We start from the raw sequence: 22,050 nt of genomic DNA on the forward strand, positions 1-22,050 counted from the left end.
ATCAAATCATTAAACTGACATTATTAATTGAGCAAAACCAGTGCTTTTATTTTATAGAATTGTTTTAAAGCATATATGAAATGAAAGCAGTGACTTAAGTGTAAGTCAAAACGGTACAACTAATTTAAAACTGCACTTTTATTTATAAATAATAATAATTTGGGGATGCCTGGGTTGTAAAAATAATAATTATAATGAAAGTTTCCACATTATATGTGTTTATTTATATATGTCGTTCCCTTACTATTAAACAGCTTATTTCATTAATTAAAACAAGGACCCCCCCCCCCCCCGTTTAATTCAGTCTTGCATCTCAACAATCCCCAGATGACGTCCTGTATGTCCAGACAGTGTTAATGGGCCACAATGGCTGAGAAAGGCTTCAAGTCCTTTCACAAGGCGGGCAAAACGTGGGGCTCCTACCCCAACGCGCCTTGCATTGCAATTGGCCACAAGTTGCCTTAGAAAGACTTGCGATTTGAGCTTGAACTTGACCGTCGCGACTGCATGGGAAACGAGACGCGAATTTGCCCCTTGCACCCTGCCTTTATGCTGCACAAGTTGTTACGGCTGATGTCAATCCTGATTATCATAAAATGCAGCCCGCGTCTAATTAAAGGGGAGCTGCAGTGGGGAGCAAGTCTTTCTCCCCAGACAGGGACGCATCCTGCATCTCCCTGCGCCCCGACTCCTGGAAAGTGGCCCTGCAAGCACGGTAGGTACTCTGCTGCTACTTTGGGATTAAGTTGTCAAATGCAAAAGCGGGAATCTTTAATATAGGTCTAATTTAAATATATTGTGTGGCTCACAAATAAATGCAGACTGGGGAAATAAAATGTGTCTATAGATATACACCTACATGTACAACTGATGCAGATAGAGTAGAATCAATGCACTGACAGAGATATCTCTTCTGCACAGGAGTTTGTCAGTGTGGACTGCATGTACAGTTCCCAGTGTTTGTTCACTCACTCTAAGCATGCAAACTAAGTGTGGTTTCTTAGCTGCCAGTATGGTTAGAGCATTTATTTCAGTCTGGTCATAGTTTTTAGATACTTTCCACTGAAGTTTGAATTGTTTTCAAATTCAGTTTAGTAAATGTTTTGTTTAATTACAGAAAAAAAAACATGTTTTATACACGTTTTGATCAGAATTGAAGTCTTTTAGAATTCCAAATGTATAATTTTATAAATAATGTAATACAAAAATGCAGTTATTGTTCAATGTGCTTCCAGTTTAACATAGTATTTTCATAAATGCAATGCACTGTATAGTTTTCAGTTATCTCTGATGTGTTTTCCAATTTAATAGCTGTTAAATTACCGATCTCTCTAAAACACCATTATTCAGAATTGGTCCAAGATTGCAGTGTTCAATTTATTAAGTGATTGAATGTCATCTACCTGTCTTTGGCTTCTCCCCAAAATCCAAAAGACTTTGGCTCTGCATTTTCCTAAATATGTTTGTAGTCTTTTGGGTTTACATTGAGTGGATAGTTTGATTCTATATATGCAACGTTTTTCAAGTTATTTGGCACTCTACGTATTTATTTATTAATGTATAGGTGATCACTAGCATCAAAGGTGTACACTAAAGTAAATGAGACATTTGGGATTAGGCCCTAGGTTTTAAGGCATTGATGTACTATAAATAACTAGTGTTAATGATGAATAGAAATGCAAATTGACCCCTTTTTTAATGATTCATAGCAACTTGCTGCTGTGTATTAAATCTGGAGTTGCATTCACTAGAGAGACACCAATTTAATATGCTATCCTAAAAAACAAAATATGTGTACAGCTTTATCTGTCATAATTTAAAACAGACAAAGAAACATACATATATATATATTGCTATTTTATATTAGGTTTTAAGAACTTATAACTTGCTTTGCTGACATTTACAGATGAGCCTGTGTCTGGTTATAACATTAAAGAGGTAGCGTAAGATTCATTCACATTTCAGGGGTGTTTTACTGTGTTAGACAGATTTTAAATGTGAGTCTTTCATAGAATGTGTCCCTGCTTTCCAACAAACTGTACCTTGTAGTATTGGGACTGTGAACCGCACTGTAAACTCCAGGAACCAAAAGGCCAGTTCATCACACGTTTATAGTACTTTCTGCATATAAAAAAGCATAACGTTGATGGTATTTATTGGTCAAGCAATAATTGATCTGTAATTGTCTGTGGGGATATTATATTGCTAATGAATACGTCTTCCCTTTATTTTGGTATGTTGTTGCCGTTAGTTTCCACCTTATCACACAGATTTTCTTGCATTGCTGTTCTTGTACTTCTTTTGCTTTGACATGGATACAGGGCGAATGAGGATGAAATTGGGGAAGTAAAACATTACATTTTCTTTCCTCAACAGCAGCCTACACAATGTACATGGTATTTGTGTAGCTGTTTTTCATTGTTTGAACTGAGTGTAAAGTTAAATACAATGTAGGTCTAATTTTTGGCTCAATTATCTATAAGTTTGGCTATTTATGAAAGCCCATGTCTGCTATTTGAATGCTATGATGATAATACATATATAACATTTAATAACAGATGGTTTAAATTAAATCATTCTCTTAAAAAACATCAGTGACACATTAGTTTGTATTAAACACATTTGTTTAAATGTTCTAGTCTGGAGAAACCAAGTATCGCTTCATGAAGTGTTGCAGCCTTGTAGTTATTTTTTATAGACTAGAATTTAAATGCTTTACTGGACTTTTTTTCAGCAAAGTATGACCAAACTATGACCTTTTTTTATCTGAATGTGCTCAGTGCCACAATTGTGTTTTTTTTTTTTTAAGAGCTGCTTTTACCTGTGCAGAATTGGCTTTGCAGCATGCTTGAGCTATATTGGCAGATGTGTAGGCTGCTGTTTGATGACACAGATTAAAGTATGGATTGTGGATTGCTGGGTTTGGTAAATGGTTTCCCTCTAGATCTGTTTATGAGACTTGCAAAACTACTGCCTATATATATATTTATATTTTTTTAAAAGTGTATTCAATTGAGTGTGAGGAAAAGCAAAGGCACCCATTTGACTTTATCTTCTCCCGTAATTTGTTTTCTGTAGTCTTCTATATATTCTTAAAAAGTATTCTGTATTTCAAAGCCATTGGATAAAATAAAGTAGAAGCTTTTATACCACGTGTGCCAACGATTGTTCCGCAATGCTGTAGCACCCCCCCATCCCCCCCAAAAAAAAAAAAATCAATCAATAAATAGGACCATGCTTGTATTTCTATGACAAGGTCTTCCCTGTAAACTATAGCATTTGGGGGGGGGGTGTCTGACACTTTAATTTATATTTTGATGAGGTGACTATGCATGTCGAATGGCACCCAATTGTCTTTGTTCAAAATGGCGGGAACGAATGTGACTCATACACTGCTCCGTACAGTAGAATTCAGCAGATACGGCGCCGTGGGGAAAACACCGGGAATAAAATACGGTTTCCTCCAGCAAGGTCTTAAAACTGGTTGTGCACACCACAGCCTCCATCCCAGAATCTCTCCCCTCATCACAGCATTTCAAATTATTTATTTAATCTGTTTGTTTCAAACTGATTTTTCTAATTATTATTTTTATGGATTCCCTGTTTTTTTCTCAAAAGGAAAATCGCTATCTCTGTGTTCAGGGACAATAGGGTGTTTAGGAATGAAAATTCTAGTACACAACAGTGTGGGAAATGTTATGCTATCGCCCCAAAAAACAGAAATGGATGAAACTGCTTATGATGAGTGCTCCTTATGGCCGTGCTGTAGAAAGACAAATATACTCCGCGGTTACGGGGCCTCCCTGAGATCTGAGTCTCAAAATCCATGTACTTCAGCAAGAAACTTCTTTTTCAGTCTTTCTTTCTTCTAATAAGTAGCCACTTACACACTCACTGTTACAAGGTCAGAACAAATTGCAATTTGCCCACATCATCCATGTTACAGTTTGTTGTTACCGCAACTCATTAGTCACTAAAGTTAGCGTTTGGTTTCAGAGCCGCCATCAAAAGAGATCTTCACAGAGCCAGAGGCGGCGGAGCCCTCTGTTCGTAGCAGAGGACCTAGAGGGAGGAATTTGGCTCTCAAATATTTGTGCCCTCTGTGACTTAGCGTGTGACCCCGAGGTTCTCGAGTCAAGTCGGCCCCTTTGATATAGGGCTACGGCGAACACTTCATTATGTCAACTGTAATCTGCATAAACATTTACCATGGTAAATTTTACACCCTGATTTCATACACATATGTAATATTATTTTCGACTTTTCTTCTCCACATTTATTTTTTGGAGTTTTATGATGATATTAATCATTAAAGAGGGGGGAGGATTGTCGCCTGTTTTGCAAATTCATTTTTGTACGTTAGTTATCTGAAGGAGATGAATGTGAAAACATTTCTCACCATTTCTCACCATCATTGCACAGTTTTTTTCACAGCCTGGTCGACTGAGTGTCTAGGGTTATATGGGGTGTTTTGCCATGGTTCCTCTGTGCCTAATGTGGTGCTTTACAGTGTTTTCACTATCATTACAGTGGTTGCCTTTGTTTTACCTCTCAATAGTTGTCAAAAGCTGTGTAATTCTTGCAATTCAAACATTTGTGTACCTTCACCTGCCTAGTGTAGCTTAATGAGCTCTGAGAGTGTTGCTGAGGAAGTGTACACACTGTGAGACTACTAGGAGGCATGGGCCTAAACTAGCATCTTCCATAACAATCCGTGCTGTAACCTGTCTACGGCATTGCTGTCGACAAGGCTGAGGTAAACCAGCATGGATTATCCCCACTTGGGCTTGTTGTTTTTAAACTCTGCGTAGATCAAATAATGTCTCTCGGAGAGGATGAGCAAAAGTAACAAGACTATTGAGCCCATTCAGATTCCCTTTTCTGTCTCAACACCCCACCCCTAGTTCCTGGGAAAGGTGACTTCACAGATTGACACATCTGCTTGGCACATTTATAGTATGTAGATATGTGTGGAGCACTAATCCGCACTGTCATCCTTCGTCTCAAGATGTGTTTTTCCTTCACTATTTTTTTTTAAATCAAGCTGCTTCTGTACTTATTTGTGTCCTTGATCTTTCCATGGTCAACACCCGTGGGGGTCACTAAAGGTGGCAACCTCCAGACATTCGAAATAAAAATCTTAATACTGATTAACGTGTAAAGAGTTTGCTGCCTCTACAAGCATACTGCGGGCTTAAAGGTTACACACTTGAGTCACAGCGTGTGAATCTCAGAGTGACAGGTGTTGATACAGTTTTATGCACATCCTTCTCCATTGAGTGTTTATTTTATATACTGCTCTAACTTTTTCAGGTGACATGCTTCAATGTGCTAACAAGTGGCTGCAGGGTGTTTAAAACCAAATATATAATCCCGGGTAGGGCAATATCTTTGCTCTGTTGTTTGCAGCTCACTGTACTTGCCTACTGGGATGTATCTTGTATCACAAGAGACTAATATCACCGTTCATTCTGAAAGGAAGACGTCGACTGAGTACCTTGGCAAATAGTGAGTCCAGTACACAAATCTTGTGTTCTTGGCACAGAGTTAACATGTCAGGAATGTCCACAAAGATTGTTCTGTATTTAACATCTCCTGCCTCTGTTCATCGATAGCAAGAGGATTCTAATTAACTGTTTTATTTTTAATTTCACATGAACCATTTGAACTTGCTAAGAAAGTCCATTTACCGAGCAACCACAAAAATAGAAATAAAAAAAGATAGTGGCTTCGGAAATCACTCTCCCAGCAGTGCTTCTGAGAAGGCATTTTGCATTGGTTTGACCACAGATGCGGATTATTTAATTAATGCTAATTATGTTAAATGATTAAAGAATATAACACCACACAATGTAAGTAATAAGTAAAGGATCTACCAAATAGCTCTCAAGGCTAAAATATTAAGAATCCCACTAAGGCAACTGAATAACACATTACTGTACCTGCTGTACCTATTATTTCTCTCTTTTTCTTCAGTGATCAGAGATATTCCAGCTGGGTTACTTCCTTTTCTCCAGGAGCCTAAATGAACACTTTACTCCCAACAGTACCTGTTCAAAAGACTCTTTAAATTAATTTAATTTCTTATGCTGCCTCCTGCATTCCTTTTCATAGATGGCTGCGGGAATACTGTGCCAGTCAGCCCTGAGCAGCATATTTCAGCAGCCAGTTTTTCCATATTGACCAGTCCAGCTCATCCCAGAAGTGTTCTGTGTAATTGAGAACATGACTCAATGAGCTGGTCAGGAGTTTTATTTTTATTTTTTTAAGCCTGTTCTGGAGGCTCCCAGTTTAGTACGATTGGCTAACATAGTGTTAACTGTACAGTCTCTAATCAATAAATCCCATCAATAGGGTGGTTGTTCATGCAAGGTTTTCAAATATTTCTCACTATACACTGGGGGCCATGTTGGTAAAATAAATAAATATTCAAATATCTATTGTACGTCATCTTTGTCCAGTACTTTTGATGTTATAGGTTGAATGTGTGAAAAAAGGAATACGGCAGTGTGATTAATTTTTAGCGAGTTTTGTGGTTAAAATTTAACTTGTCAGTTTAGGGGACACAAATTTACTTTCTAACTATTTAAAAAGCACACGTTTAAAAAATGTGCTGATGTTTTGATACCCTTTTCCATTTTTTCCTATTAATCTGTACATTTGTGAACATTGTACACAAGTATATATATATATATATATATATATTATTAGGCTACTAAGTGTAAATGTTACTGAAATCGGTTGGGTTATTCATAACAATGCAAATAATTATAAGACCTCCGTTTCTCCCTGCGCTTAATTTGAATGGTCCACCATACATACAGACAGACTCGGAGAAATATTTTGTCCTAACTTTTAATATCTTATTTTTCATCTCTTAAAATCCACATATTTTAGACTATTCAGTAAGACAAATATCATGGAGAGAAAGTAGCATTTTCAGCATAAGTATGTATATCTGGAAATTAAAAAAGTAGTAGTGTAATTACTCCGTAAAATTCACGCGCTCAAAATATGTATGTAAAATACATGCCTCTATTAAAATAAATCTGCATGAAATGAATATTAAATATTTGCAAATGCGAAATAAATAAACATATCGGGGAAGTTGAAATAAATGCTTTAATTGACTGCTTCTGAACGAAAGAATGCAAAATAAGACTTTCAAACCTTATTTCCGAAAGAAATGCGCATATATTTCGAAATATTTCCAAAATGCCTCTTTATTTAGAATATTTTTTGGAAATGTGAATTTAAAATATTCAATAAATGAAAACGGTATGACCTAAGTCAATGCTCAGGTAAAATAAAATCTGTTTATCAGATTAGGATCAAATAGGTGTGTTTCTTTGGGAAAAATTGCCAGTTGCCAGATTTGCTAATCCTCGTTGCTAGAATTTTATTGTATTTCTTAAATGGTGTCAACGTGTCCATTTAAAAGTTTTTAAAGTTTTATTTTTTAGGTTTTTTTTTTTTTTTATGAGAGCAGTAACTCTTAAACCTTTTTTCTTTTTTTTACCTTGTTCTGGTACCTTTCACAGTTAACAAGGGATGTGTGATTTAATGAAAGGTACAGTACAGCGTGTCTGGAATAAATTATAATCTGTAGATTATTTAGATTTTTATATCTTTGAAATGTCGAAACTATAAATTGAGCCACTTACTCTCCAAAGCTGCCAGGCTTTTTAATGTGCCAAAAATTAACATTAATTGTCAAGTATTCATTGCCTATCGCTCTGTCTTTCGATCTCTATGCCACTCTCTTATTTCGTCTCTGGTGGATTTTGTATCTATATATTTAACGGTTTATTTGTGTAAACATCAAATTAGTTGACCAAACCTACACAATTGTTTTGTTTTTACTTTATTATTTTGAAGGCTCCACTCGTGTGTATTTTTTGTGTGTTAAGATTCTAGAATGTATTTGTTTGTTTGTTTGTTTGTTTATGTATTTGGTCTCTCTATCTAAGGGGACCTATTAGAAAATGCTCGGTCAAATAAAATCCCATTTGATTTAATACTCTGTTAAAATGAGAGGGTGCCAATGATTTTTCCTTGGGTGAATTTAGACTAAGCAAATCCAATTTCTGCTCCATAACGCAATGATGAGTCGTGGGTTTGCACTGCATTATAAATCTCAGTCAGTCAGTTGAAAAGAGCTGTTAAGTTTTGCAAAATGCCTTTACAGGACTGAATTCACAGGCTATCTGCATAATCCCATCAAGGCAGGAAAACGTGTTGGAGAGGATTTAAACTTGTAGCTAAAGCACAAGTTTGGATGTTGAGTTGTTGCACATTCACGTGCATTACTCTAAATTTGCACATGATGCACAATATTGCTTTAAGCATCTTTTAGGTGGTATGAAGGACCTTCGATTCGTCTGTCGTTGTATATTTTCCTGAGTGATACCTGTGCAATTAATTATATGAAATTCAAACTCTCGATTTGATTTATGTATCTCCATATTTAAGTTGAACATGGTTAGTTATTGGTTAAGTAATTAATCCATCACCCGGATAGACAAGGGTGTTTACTTGTGCATCTCCACTAACCGACACATTTACAATGATCCAAAAAGTATAATTCGCCATGTGAAAATAGAGAAAACAAAGTCAGTTATTATTATTATGATTAGTAGTAGTAGTAGTAGTAGTAGTAGTAGTAGTAGTAGTAGTGGTAGTGGTAGAGTATATTAGCGACTACAGACTACTCTAAATTGTTAGATTTTTTCCCTGCAAGGGAGGAGCTGCGATACAGACACTAATTGTTAAAATGTCCACCTCACAACGTATAATGAAAGGTATCGTGAGTTAAATACAGTGCACTGATGTGCAAGAAACGAAAGCTTGTCGGAGAGATGAAGCTCGAGTGTTAGATGAGTGTTAAAATATCTGGGAAAACTCGACACAGAATATTGCCACACAGGTCTTCTGGATACCCTAGGCTCTTGTTTGCAGTTGAATCAAGCATTATTATTATGAATATTATCATTACATGTCAACAAACACTTTAAAAAGAGAATCAACTTCCGTTTCCGCCTGTAAGAAAATCAATGTGAAGTGGTCTGATAATTAAACCCTTTTCAAGGTCATATTGAAAGTTAACAGTGATGGCCTTGGTTTATACAAAATATGATTACTTTATACACTTATATGTCTATGGGCTTCAGAACTGAATTCACCAAGTCAAGTACATCATTCATTTAACATAAATAAGCAAATACGTCATTCTCTACTGGCACAATGATGGTCATATAGCAATGTGCATCTTTATATAATACGCCTAACATTAATTTTCTCAACAAGGCTATTGATAGATACAACATGCTTCTACATTTTTATCTTTAATTGTACTGGTAGTGGTGGCAGCTCACGGAATAGGACGCTAAACAATTTGGTTGTAGTTTGCAAATCATCTTGATTCTTATATTTGAGTATTAAGTCCCAGTATAGCAGAAGAATATGCTTTTCAACGCCAGATTTAGGTCACTACATCAGCGCTCATGTCAGACAGGGTCCAAACCCAATTTTATAGGTCCCTTATGAAAATCTGCCATTATGGACGCAAATTGGGTTTCATAGACCATTTTCCCATTATGAAAATCAGGCTGTGGAGGAAGTTAGAAGACGCTTCTTTCTGGAAGTTGTCGAGCTCTGGCTGAGGAATGGCAAATTAGGCCTCCAGTTTGTTACCTTTTGAGAAGAAACCTACAAGATTGTGAGCCGGTCATTGTATGTGTTTGTGTGTTTATGGAATAGGGTTTCTTCAGAGCAGGTGCACTGTAAGTCAATTTCAAGTCCGTCTCAATTCCTACCAATAAGGTGGGCATATCGATTGGGACGAGTATAGGTTATGGTAGATAGATAGTTATACACTAAATATTCGTTCAATTTTATTTTCCATCAATAAAGATACCTGCTTAAACGATATCACTGATAGATGTACCAAACTGGCATTATTTTGTATAGTGTTGGGCCCCTTTAAAAATGTTCTCTTTTGTAACAACAATAGATGCACAAATGACTGAAACTACACTTCAATATTAAAATCATAGATCGACTTAAATATATGTAATTGTGTAGATTATTATTTTTAAATCAAATGTATCTCAGAACGGGGTATTTTGCTTTTAAATGATGGTTGTTTAATAGGCTTGTATGAATAGTACCAATAGTTTTACAATATCACTACCATGGGACATTCATATTTTTTATTTGGGGGTGTTTTCCACCACAAAGAATGTGATCAGAAAGCAGAAGTTATTATTTTAAAAAAAGTGAACCTAATCGAATATACTTTCTACCTGTGAATGATAATATGCCCCGTAAAAGCCAGAATGTCAGACCTTTTAAATAACCCTTACAGATGTCAATAAGAAAGCAATGGGTAACTGTGGGTCCCCACGGTCCTCCAGTGCAGGAGAAAGTATATTAGGTGATATAATGATCTTTACTAAATGACATCAATCAGAGATGTATTCTATATATGAAAATAAAACCATTGATGTGCGATTTTTAAGCCATTTAAATACAAAATACAAAATTAACACATAAGAAAAGTGTAGATAAGCACTCTTTGAAAGACAAAACTGGTCCCGCTTACAACATACAAATATTACATTGGCGTTATTGTTGCAGCTTTATTATGTACAATATAATGTTGAAGGTTGTAATGATGGTTACTGAATGTTGTACAGGTAGTGTGATTTGTACCTGTTGTGTGTGATGGACAATTTATATGTAATTATTAAAATTCTTCGCCATTTTGTGATCTTACAACAGCCAGTTTCACGTTTAATTACAATATTGGTTTATTGTTTAAATATTTTTAAAATAAAATAAAACACAATCGCTGTTTTTAGTGTGAAGCGTTTGTTAGTTGTAAAAGAAAATAACACTATAATTTTTGTTATATATATATAGTCTTTTTTGTTTGTGTTTTTAAACTATTATTATGTGTTTATAAAATCGTTTAATAAATAATATCCTTATACTTTTGTTTGTTTTTATTCTGCTTTTCTCATTTCTTATCAGCTGTAATGTAGTTAATCCAATTTTTTTCTTCGAAAATCAAAATGGCCAAAGCTAGTTCATAATTTAACGATCACTGGTGTTTACTTGCATTATAAACGCAATTTATTTGATTTTATTAGACCTATAAATTCAGCTTATAAACTATAAATATACTATTGTGTTATTTTATAAATGAAACGCATGTCTTCAGCAAACTGTACCCAGGTTAGTAGCTACAGGGTTCAATATACTAAATTGCGATTGGAGGATGTAGGTCAACCTTTTTTATTTGGTCTAGGCCTGAGTTTTCAATAGCCTACAACGTGGAAATGAAGAAGTGTCCATTTATGTAAGCTTGACTATCAAAAACTATAACAATAAACAAAATGATTCTATTTTACACATAAGCAAGGTGAAATAAAACTGCAGACAATCATATTAATACACAAAATATGAACACAACTAACAATAAAATGGAGAGACATATACATTAAATTTAGTATACAGTTGAGCTCCAGTACGTCTTCGGAATAGTCTCAGATCAACACATTGCTGCAGAGACCTCAATACTTGTCATACAGGTCACTGCGACTATCCACTCAACCACTTTGTGGCGTTGGGTGCATGCATGCACGTATGCACGTATGTATGTGTGTGTGTGTGTGTGTGTGTGTGTGTGTGTATGGTGGTAGTTTGTGGTGATAGGATATATAATATAGTTTGAGACCAGCGATCTATTTTCACACCACAATCTGAGTTATTGCATCACAGAGTAAATAAAACGGTTGTTATTCTTTATTTTAAGTATTATAACATTGTATGCTAATTTGATGCTCGCCTATTAATGTGAACCGAGTCAAATAAAACATTAAATCAAAACAAACATAAATATTTTACAATCCACCTGTTCTTTTGATCAGCAGTACTAGCTCGTGTACAATATAGAAAAATCCTGTTTACACCCAACTTCCACCCCTTTTTCAAATGTATTTAGCGTGTATTATACAGTGTGTCTAAACGACACAATTTTCTCATCCTCCTGTTTTAATTTCGTCCTGCTAAATCAACACGCAAAGCTTGGCTAAAATAGGAGAACCTTTTGTAATTAGAAAAAAAAATACCCCAATAGACACAAAGCAAAAGCATGAAAACCCTTCACAGCAGCTCACCGCATGTCCCGTTAATGCAGTAATAGTAATTATAACCCGTGTTTTTGTGGGGCCTGTTTTATATTATGGGGATTAGAGCGGTTCTGTTGAAAAGCACAATCTCGTCACAGGGGAAAGCTGGGGACGGATTTCCTCGCAAGGTGATTAATACTCTAACTCTCGATTTAGGATTTCAAAGCTGGTTCCTCTTCTCCAAATTACCCCATGCGCGTAATTAATGCAACATTTATTTATTTATTAAGCGCAAATGCTACTGTTTGTCCTTTTTCTGCACAGGACTCTACGAAGATCTGCATTTTGTTCTCTGAGACCTTTCTTTTTTTGTCTGTGTTGACCTGTATAGCCTACCTGTAAATGTTCTGCCCATAATAAAGACCAACTGTTACACTCATTAACTTTCACTCAAATATACCAATAAATGGATCTATGTTTAGTACAAACAACAACCTAAATAAAGTGTGAACTCGATTTGTACAAAAGGTCTGCGCATCTAATGTGAGCAATCATGTAAAGTAGAAAAATACAACTGTGTGGTTAAAATACAATTGACCACAGATACCTGCTGCATTAGGAATCCCAATTCACCATTAAAAATGACCTGCGAGTATCCCAATGGACTAATAGTTTCAGTGAAAGTCAAAGAATCTCTTTAGATTTATTTTATTTCATTATTTATAACACACATAATGTTTTTGCTGTCATTATTATTTTTATTACCACCAAAATCACATGGATATAAAATAACCCCCGGCTTCTCCTTCAAAATCAGCAAAACGTTGATACTGTATCTATAGGTTGTTGTGCAATAAATACATAAAAATGCTTATTTTGAAAGTGGAGCAATGCAAAAATCATTTGTACACCCCATACACACAAATACTTTTTTGTAAATAGTACCAACACATGTCCTATGCTAACAATTAAGTATTAAAGGTGTCAGTGAAAGGTCTGATCTGTATGATACGTATATTCACATAAGTTGGCCTTGTGGCAATTCTTCCAAAGACCACCTAGCCACATTGTAGATGAATTGATTTATAAATATATGTGGTGTATTAATGAAGCAGCTCCCGTCCGGGCTACACACAAACAGCTCATTACACAGTACCGCACAGGGACATTTACTTTATTCCCATAGGTGTCGCTGTTTCCCCTCACTGTACTGTACCCTATTCAATGCTGTAGTGCGTTACCACAGTACAGCCCTGCAAATACTACAGCCGACCCCGTGTCCTTTCGTGTGATATAATCCAATTGTTAAGGTACGACTGATTGATTTGGAGGAAACGACTTTCCAGTCTCTCTGCAGTGCTGCCAGCTGGTCTGAGCCCCCAAACTTGACTTGGATTTGCACTTCATCGGCCAAGTTCAAGTTTATAACCATTGTTGACTTGATGGGGGGTGACATAATGGGGAGAAAGTTGTGGCCACTGTTGTTGTTATCGTGAAGGTGATGACGACCTCAAAGCCCCCCACAGAGAACAATGTTTTGTGCACTGTTTTATAACATTGGTTATGCTGTACACAATATATTATGACATCAGCGTTGATACAGGATACTGTGTGAGATTTCACTGGACATTCAATGTGTATGAATAGAAAACGAGCAATGGAAAATGTAATTATTATTATTATTATTATTATTATTATTATTATTATTATTATGCAAGGCGTGAAACATGCAAGTCAAATGCAACATGGCTGATTCAAGAGGTGTATCCTTTTAGTATTTGTAGGATGTTGCGTTTTATTTTTTCCGGCACCTTTCAAAGTGTGGAAATGCTGTGCGTTGGCAGCTTTATGGGTGCTGGGCGAGCATCAGGTTTGTTTTCTGGACATGCTATTGATTTGGGTGGCCATAGCGAAACACTGCGCAATCTCTGATCTCCGTCTACATCGGATTTGTTAGTCCCCTCCTGGAGAGATTTGTGGGTGATGTGCCAAAAATATGAATTTCTTTTTCTTTTTAATTTCATAGCATTTCGAAAATAAAATGGAACTTTGTCAATACGATTTTATGAAGTACTAGAAGGAACCATTACATTACAACATTACAACCATTACTATACAACAACAACAATCATAATACATAAAAAAACCACAATCATATGGGTAGTATTTCAAGCTTAAAATAACTTTGTTAAAACATTTCAGTCTGTGTTATGATATTTTGGGGATTCTTGTAAAAACATTATTTTGATTTTATTTTCACATTTGAATGGAAAGTGTCAGTAATTCTTAATGGAAATGAACCCGAATTCTATACAAAAATGTATATATGGGTATTATGGATAATATTTATAATGACGTCAGTAGCCGCATAATTTGGGGATATTTTCTGATCTGCTACCGCCAATTATATAATGAAACGTACTAGCTTCACTCTGTGTATATAGCCTAAGGATATACATATACATATGGGTAATCGCAAACACACACACTCTCACATATTTGTGTAACCTTACCGCCTAAATTGTATATTGCTCAATTGGTAAAATGTAAACAAAGCACCTGATGCAAAATGTGGCTTAAAAATAACACTAGTATATTTTTACACACACATTATTACTAAAGTAAACATTATTGTTAAGTAAAGGTCGAAAACTCAAGGACATGCATATTTGTATTTCTATTTTCTCTTCTATTTCTATTTGTGTTCTATTATATACTAGTATATCGCTTTGCCAATCACAAAAATGCTACTTTTATTTAGACCAGTTTTTCAAATACTAATGATCAATATTAACTCAAATCAAATAATTGTTTACACACAACTAGTGTTATAAAACGACTTGAAGGTGTTATAAATTAAAGTGGGTCTAGAGAAGAGGGTTTACTATTTGTATTTATATTTTGAAATTGTTCAAATATATATTATAGGATCACTGGTTTCAATAACAATTTGAAAACATTTAATTAATGTGTACTGTACTTGTGTACCCGTAACACTTAATGGATTATTATTATTTCTTTCAATAAGAAACTTTTTATACAATTAATACATCCATCAAACCGCTCCCAAAGCTGACTTTATCCTCTCATCACATTCTCATATCCCCTTAATCCCGTGAAATATCGCCTTAGTCAATAAAACCTGCCCTTAAATTGGTTTAGCTGTTTCACTGCATCCCACCCCTATTGAAACGGGCAAAGGAGAGCCACGTTTCATTCGGAAATGGGCCGGTGCTCTTAAACTTGGTTATTGTCTGATTTCGCACCCCTTCCCTTAGTGCATTGAATTGCAGGAGCTTCTGGCACTTGTAAACTGTTTCTCCAAAGGAAAGCTCCAAAATAGTCTATAGTTTTTCAGCCTATAAGATCAGATAGGAACGATGGCCTATTAATAACGTCAGTGTTTTTATAATTTTAGTATTTCAAGCTCAGTGCTTTATTCATTAAACACTCTCACTCACCCAAGTACAGTGCACTCAAATGTAGTTGAACATATATATATATATATAATGAATTATTAGTATGTTTGTGTCCATGCATCACTGTTTGTATTCTATTCAACACGTGCGGAGCAACTTTTAGTAAAATACAAATACAAGTGCATTCCTCAAAGTTACTGTTTTACCTTTATTTTTGTATATATTTTTTCAAACACGACTTTGTGTGATATGTATTGTGTTGTGGGGACAACAATACATTCATTAATTAATTCATAGGAGTAGTAATAATAACAATAATAATAATACATAATATTAGTCTGTTCTGTGCTACTGTAACTGTTCATTAATAAATGCAAACTGTAGTCTCGCTTGTCACCTAAAACAACTAAGGCGGCTATCAAAAGAACTGGATCAAAATAATCTTACATTATATCTGTAACCACAGGACTGCATGCCTTTATCTGTACGCTATTAACAATAAACGACACACACATTCCGAGACTGCAATGCAATGTTTGGTTACAACATGTATGTCTGTATCGTTGTATGTATACAGGTAAAGCCCAGTGTTCTTTCTTATTGAAAATTACAGTTTTTTACTTTGATTTATTTGATGGTCAGCGCTGAAACAGACACCCTTTCCATTTTACGTTTATATTCATTTTCCAGCCGAACATTAACATGCTATTCCAGCAACAGCAGTATTTGCAAATCCACCAAATGGCAGGAGGCAGTTAGCTACATCATTTGACTTAAACGGGTGATCGTGTAGACACGGTTTTATATTCTGATTTGAATTGGGATAAATTGGTTGGAGAATTTAAAAACCAAAATAAAAAAAAGACATTTTAAAATGAAAACGATATGGCTAGACTGTACAACTTTCCTGTAATCTAGCACAATGCGTTGTATCCAAAGATAGTGTCGATTATATGTTAGAGGTGAGTCTTTATTCTGCATGCAATGGTCGAGGTGTCTTTTGTATTCTGTTCCCCTTGTAGTACTTCAACATATCCACTTACAGATTGCATTTAAGTAGGGAAAAAGCTGCAGTAGTTCTTGAAGCTGACGGTTTCGCCCCGAAGGAAAAGATACAATTGCGTTGTTTAGTTTTAAATAAAGCCCCCCGTATTGCTATTTAATTGGAAAATGTTATTTGTAACATATAGGGGCTTGGATTTAACTGGGCTTGGTTTGTAGGTAATGCATTCCAATTGCCTATAACTTTCACCAGTTTCATAATGATGAGGAAGCACTTTGTGGGTCTTGCAGGCTCAAAGCAGGCATTCCAGAAATTTCTACTACTGAGCATAAAGCACGGCCTTCGCGGCTTTTATACTGCAGGCTGGGGTAAAAATACAGTACACTAATTTGAATAACGTGCACGCTGGAAGTTCAGTGGTTTTTTTTCTATTCTGTGCATAAAGTTTGCATACTGTACATTTCATCTGTATGTCATTTTCATGGTCCACTGCCACCCCATACTACAGCTCGCATCCATTTCATTACACCCTCTCAGACTCCCGACGTACGCAACCCTGTGCTCAGAGCACAATTAAAGGTGAGCAGCAATTGTTTGCAAGCGTCTAACACTATCACTAATAGACCATTACACACTAGACACCTATCGATTAGCATTTTCAAAGACATGAACAAATATTTAACCCCGCCAGCAAAAGGCACCCGGGCGCCCCAGCAGACCCCCAGAAACCCCCTCATTTGTTGCCGAGGTGTGGAGTGTAAGAGATTTAAATATCCGCATTAAGTATGGGCTTCAAAACGCATATCATTTGAATGCCAACGTCTATGCTACAGCTTATAAGTAGATGAGCAACCCGCGCCCGACGGCTGGACATCACTGTGCCGGATCAAACAGACTCGCCGATGTCTCCCGCGGGATGCCATCAAATGCACAGCATCCGTGCATGCATATGTCCTAATAAATAAATTAGCAAAAGAAAGAATAAAGGCTTCTAACCCAGTCCGCATGATACGGCGTTGTTCGTTTTATTTAGAGAGAGAGAGAGAAAATAAAACCCATTCATCATATAAACAATTGTCATTTGGGATGCCGTGGCGCTTTATGCAATACATTCATGTTTAAACATCAAGCGCATCTATTATTCCCATGTTATCTTAAGCCATACACACCTTTTTCGAATGGCATTAAAATAGGAATCGGGGTAACCTATCCCGGCGGCTGACGTCAGGACGCAATCCCTCACGTAGGCAAATGTGGAGAGGTGGGCCAGAGACTATTTGAGCATCTCTCGAGCCGACGGCGGGGTCTGCGCGCGGCGCTTCGCTCGGTAACCGGGACGGCGCGAGCTCATGCACGGCCGTGATGAAGATTTGCGATTTAATGAGGAGAAAATCCCAATCAGGGGCGCTGGGGACGAGCACAGGCGTATCTGCTTAACCCCACGCACGGCAACGTGACCCAGAACCTAGTTTGCAATACCCGTCTTGCAGTTGCTCTCTGGAGCACAGACGCGTCTGAACTGTTTTCCAAGCACCTTCCTCTGGCTCTTGGATTCGGCTTTTTTTTTTTTTTCCTTTACAGGGGGGATAAGTCATCCTTTCATTTTTTTTCTCTAGCTCTCTCTGTCTTTTCTTTCTCTCTCTTCCTCCCTGCATTGCATCTTGATCCGCATGGTTGTAAAGGCAGCCTGCTCCGTGTTTTTGCTGTGCCGTGCCTCCATAGCTTCAGAGAGCAGTTGATGCGAGTGGTACTTAAAGTCATCAAGGATGCAGATTTTTTTTTTTTTTTTTTTTTTGGTGGGGAGACGCTCATTCCGTCCCCCTTTCGTCCAGGCGCCAGTGCTACACTTGGGCACGACTGATTCCACCGGGAGCTGCTGGATGGGTGCCATTGCGCCAGTTAAATACCAACCGGTTTAATATCTTATAGGAAAAAAAAGTTAACGTGAACCCAATGAGTGCAAGGGAGATTTAGCATTCACTTTTAATGCATCATTGTGAAAATCAATCTACAACTACAACCAAAACAACACAGGGGGAAAAAAAAGTTTCTCAAAAAATAATAGGCATTTTCCAAATCCGGGAGAGGGCTATGTGTTGATGTATAGCAGTGATGCTAACTGGCGAGGCTGTAATGCAAGAGCGCTCGTACTGGATGCTATACAGGCATTCATGTTTTCCAGTTGAGTTTTTTTTTCTGTAAATGGGGGCTGGACCCTAATCGTCGTATGCACGTTTTTTTCGTCTTTGGAGAATCAATAGGTCTCTCTCTCTCTCTCTCTCCCTCTCTCTCCCTCCCTCCCTCCCTCTCTCTCTCTCTCTCTCTCACCATCTCTCTCACCATCATGTTTATGCCTACTAAAATGACTGGGGGAAGGAAAAAAAAAGATACAAGGCGTAACAAAAAAAAAAAAAGAGGAAAAAAAAAAGATCACGCAGAGTTGGAACAATAGACATCAATTCAGAGTGGACAATGCATTGGAGGGCTGCACTGTTTGGGTTTCTGGACACGTCCTCGACAGCCTGGTCAGTGAGAGGACTAACAACGGACTTCAACAGACTCTCGTCTCTGTGTGCTGGATGCAAACAGGATTGGGGAGAGATGTCTTGGTTCCCAACTTTATCTGTCTCAACTCACTCAGGCACAAGTAATCGTGGTGTGTGAAATAAATGGTCTTGGATGGGACGAACTCACCAAACAGCTCCCCTCCTTATAAAGTAGTACATCGCTGGCAGAAGCTCCGCTTTTTTATATTTATATATATTATATATTTTGTTTTCTTATGTTCTTTCTCTAACTCGCTTTCAGTCTTTTGTTTTGGGACCTTTTTGTTTTGTTTTATTAATATGTATTTTTTTATTATTTTGAAAAGCTGTTTGATGAATAAGGACTTAAGTTTTGTTATTATTTTGGATTAACCCAGAAAAGGCCTTGTCATGTAAGTACCAATCCATTCAACTGTATGAATACTGTTAAACTGGATTAGGCCAACTTTATTATACTACTAACCGTGTAACACTTTGGGGTCAGGACCTTACAATATCAGTTAGTTTATCAGATATGTAATTGTTATATTTTTACACGTGCACACACACATATATATCTTGAAAATTAATATTATATGTGTAGCTGGGGATTTATGAGAGTACAAATGCTGACATAACTGATTATTTTGGTGGGATAACCTTTCCAACTGTCACCGGTTGATACCTCTGATGATACTGTTTAAATCTGACGTACAAATATTAAGTATTTAAGCTTAAGTACTTCAGTATTGCAACCTTTTTTTTAAATGGATAAACTGTTTATTTTAAATAACTGTGGAGATCTCTCTGAGAGTGCAAAAATGCATTTCTGAGTTTGTGTTTGTCATCGTGCCTTAAGCTAATCTTCTATTCTGCATTCTCCTAAGTAATCACAAGGCGAGCTTCGTGGCCCCAGTGCCGGCGTTCAAACCAAACAGTTGTGCGATTGTTATCCGACCCTGGGAAAATGTTGCGGGGTCTGGGAGGTGGAGGGTCTTGACGCCAGACCCTCTTGTTCAGAAGACTTCTGTGCTCCCAGACGCCATTGTCATGTTAATGAGCGCCAGCACGTTGTTGAACTTGATGTTGACTTCTTTCTTTGGGGCCACATTTTTCTCGGTCACTTGTTTGTGGGAAAATCTGCTCCCGAGCTACAGTGTGAAATTAATTAATCAGGCCTCTTTTGCAAGGGGCGACAAAAGCATCGAGAGGATCTGGGCATCACACAAAAGATGCAGACTTTCTTTCCTTTAAATAAACTTGATTAGAACGAGCGAGAGGGGGAGCGAGAGAGAAAAAGAAAACATTGGCAGGTGCGTGAAATATAAATGTAATTCTTGCTAAGCTTTTTAGGTGATGCACACATGTATGTGTCAGTATAGGCGAGCATTTGTATATTGAATATCTATTTTAATTTAAGTTTGAAACTTTCTACTTTCACAACAGTTTTATGTATGACGTTGCTTGGGCATTGTCCTTTAAAACAGTTATATAATAATGTTGCATGCACTGGGAGAAATTTGTTTAGGGCGATGCAGTTTGGTTAGGTGTTAGGTGGCCTAGGAGTCAATGTTAATGGATGAAAAAGTCTAGATTTATGGTGGATACCAGAGGCAGTTAAGTTATTTTTAAACAATATGTCCTTAAAGAAAAATACTAATCTTTTATATGTAACTTCATATTTATGTCTGTGAGTGTGAGCGTGAGTATTTATAATAATGTTGTTAAATTGATAATTGTTGTTATAAGTTAATGGAAGGAACGAAAGGCCAAACTATTAATTGGAGATAGTGTATTTGGGCAGAAGCGATAAGTATAGAAGCATCACAATAGACAATTTGTCAAAACAAAATGTCCAGGATATGTTAGTATATCTATGTAAGAGAAGTACAAGGCATTCAATTGTTTTTCTCTCTAGTGTTGCATCTGTACGTCTGCTTGTTTAAATACTTATGACAAATGTATACATTTTACGATACTATTTTATTTTTAACTATATGTATCCCCAAACTCCTTTCTACCTTTCGGGTGGCGCTGGATTGTATTTATTTTATTAATATGAATATATATATATATATATATATATATATATATATATATAATTTCTTGATCTCTTAGTTTTACTTCTATATAATTTCCCCACATTTTAAGAAGCGTGACATTGCCTAAACTTTATAATTTGTATTTTTTTTTTTTGTTATTTTGGAATGATGATAAGTGCCTACTAGTAGTTATGTATAATACCTAAATACTGCAGCAGAATTTTAAAGCGTCTCAATGAATTAAAGAAAATATATAAAATAAAAACAAAAATTATCAAGCTGAATTATTATTATTATTATTATTATTATTATTATTATTATTATTATTATTATTATTATTATTATTAAAATGCTTGGTATTTAACTTCCAAAAATTCTAAAATGTTTAATTCTGTGGCTGTTGATTTGATTGGCTCGTGATTGTGTAAAAAGCCAAATGCTAAAACTAAATATCCTCCCACCACGACCTCCATAGAATATGCACCGTGGTGCAATATATGTTACTTCTTCTTTCACTGTTTTCTTCCAGAGGTTTATCATTATATAGGCCTAAATTAAGTTGATCTTGTTTCCATAGATATATAGACAGATAAACAGACTCATGAATCACGTGTAGATGAGTCAATGGGATAAAACTGTATTGGGCTAAAAGTAATACTCTCGTGAAGGGAATATATATTTGCTTTTTTGTTTGCTTCTGTATTTTTTTTTTGTTTAATTTGCTTTGAAAAAAGGTTGATCTATAGTATTTTATGTACATATTTTACAGGCAACAGGTGCAGAGAGAGAGAGAGCGCAGCTGTTTGTCCAAAAGAGGTAAATATCTTATAATTTTTATACAGTATATTGAAAATGATATTGCTATTGACATGTTTTTCTGCGTGTGTGTGATGTTTGATATTAACATTATATTGTTTGTTCTGTTAT

At 36.2% G+C, this 22,050-nt stretch overlaps 1 long non-coding RNA gene across 2 annotated transcripts in view; it reads left to right on the forward strand.

The window, feature by feature from the left end:
* Positions 1-548: 548 nt before the first annotated feature.
* Positions 549-22,050, forward strand: part of LOC136718267 (uncharacterized) — a 72,204-nt gene continuing 50,702 nt past the window's right edge. Inside the window, exons 1-2 of one of the 2 annotated variants that reach the window (XR_010805270.1) lie at positions 549-715; positions 21,893-21,939. This is a non-coding gene — a long non-coding RNA (uncharacterized LOC136718267). Of the gene's footprint in view, positions 716-17,779; positions 19,495-21,892; positions 21,940-22,050 lie in introns of those variants that run through there. The other variant, XR_010805269.1, reaches the window with a different exon arrangement.

The sequence above is a fragment of the Amia ocellicauda genome, chromosome 22 (genome assembly GCF_036373705.1).
Source record: "Amia ocellicauda isolate fAmiCal2 chromosome 22, fAmiCal2.hap1, whole genome shotgun sequence".
NCBI lineage: Eukaryota > Metazoa > Chordata > Actinopteri > Amiiformes > Amiidae > Amia > Amia ocellicauda.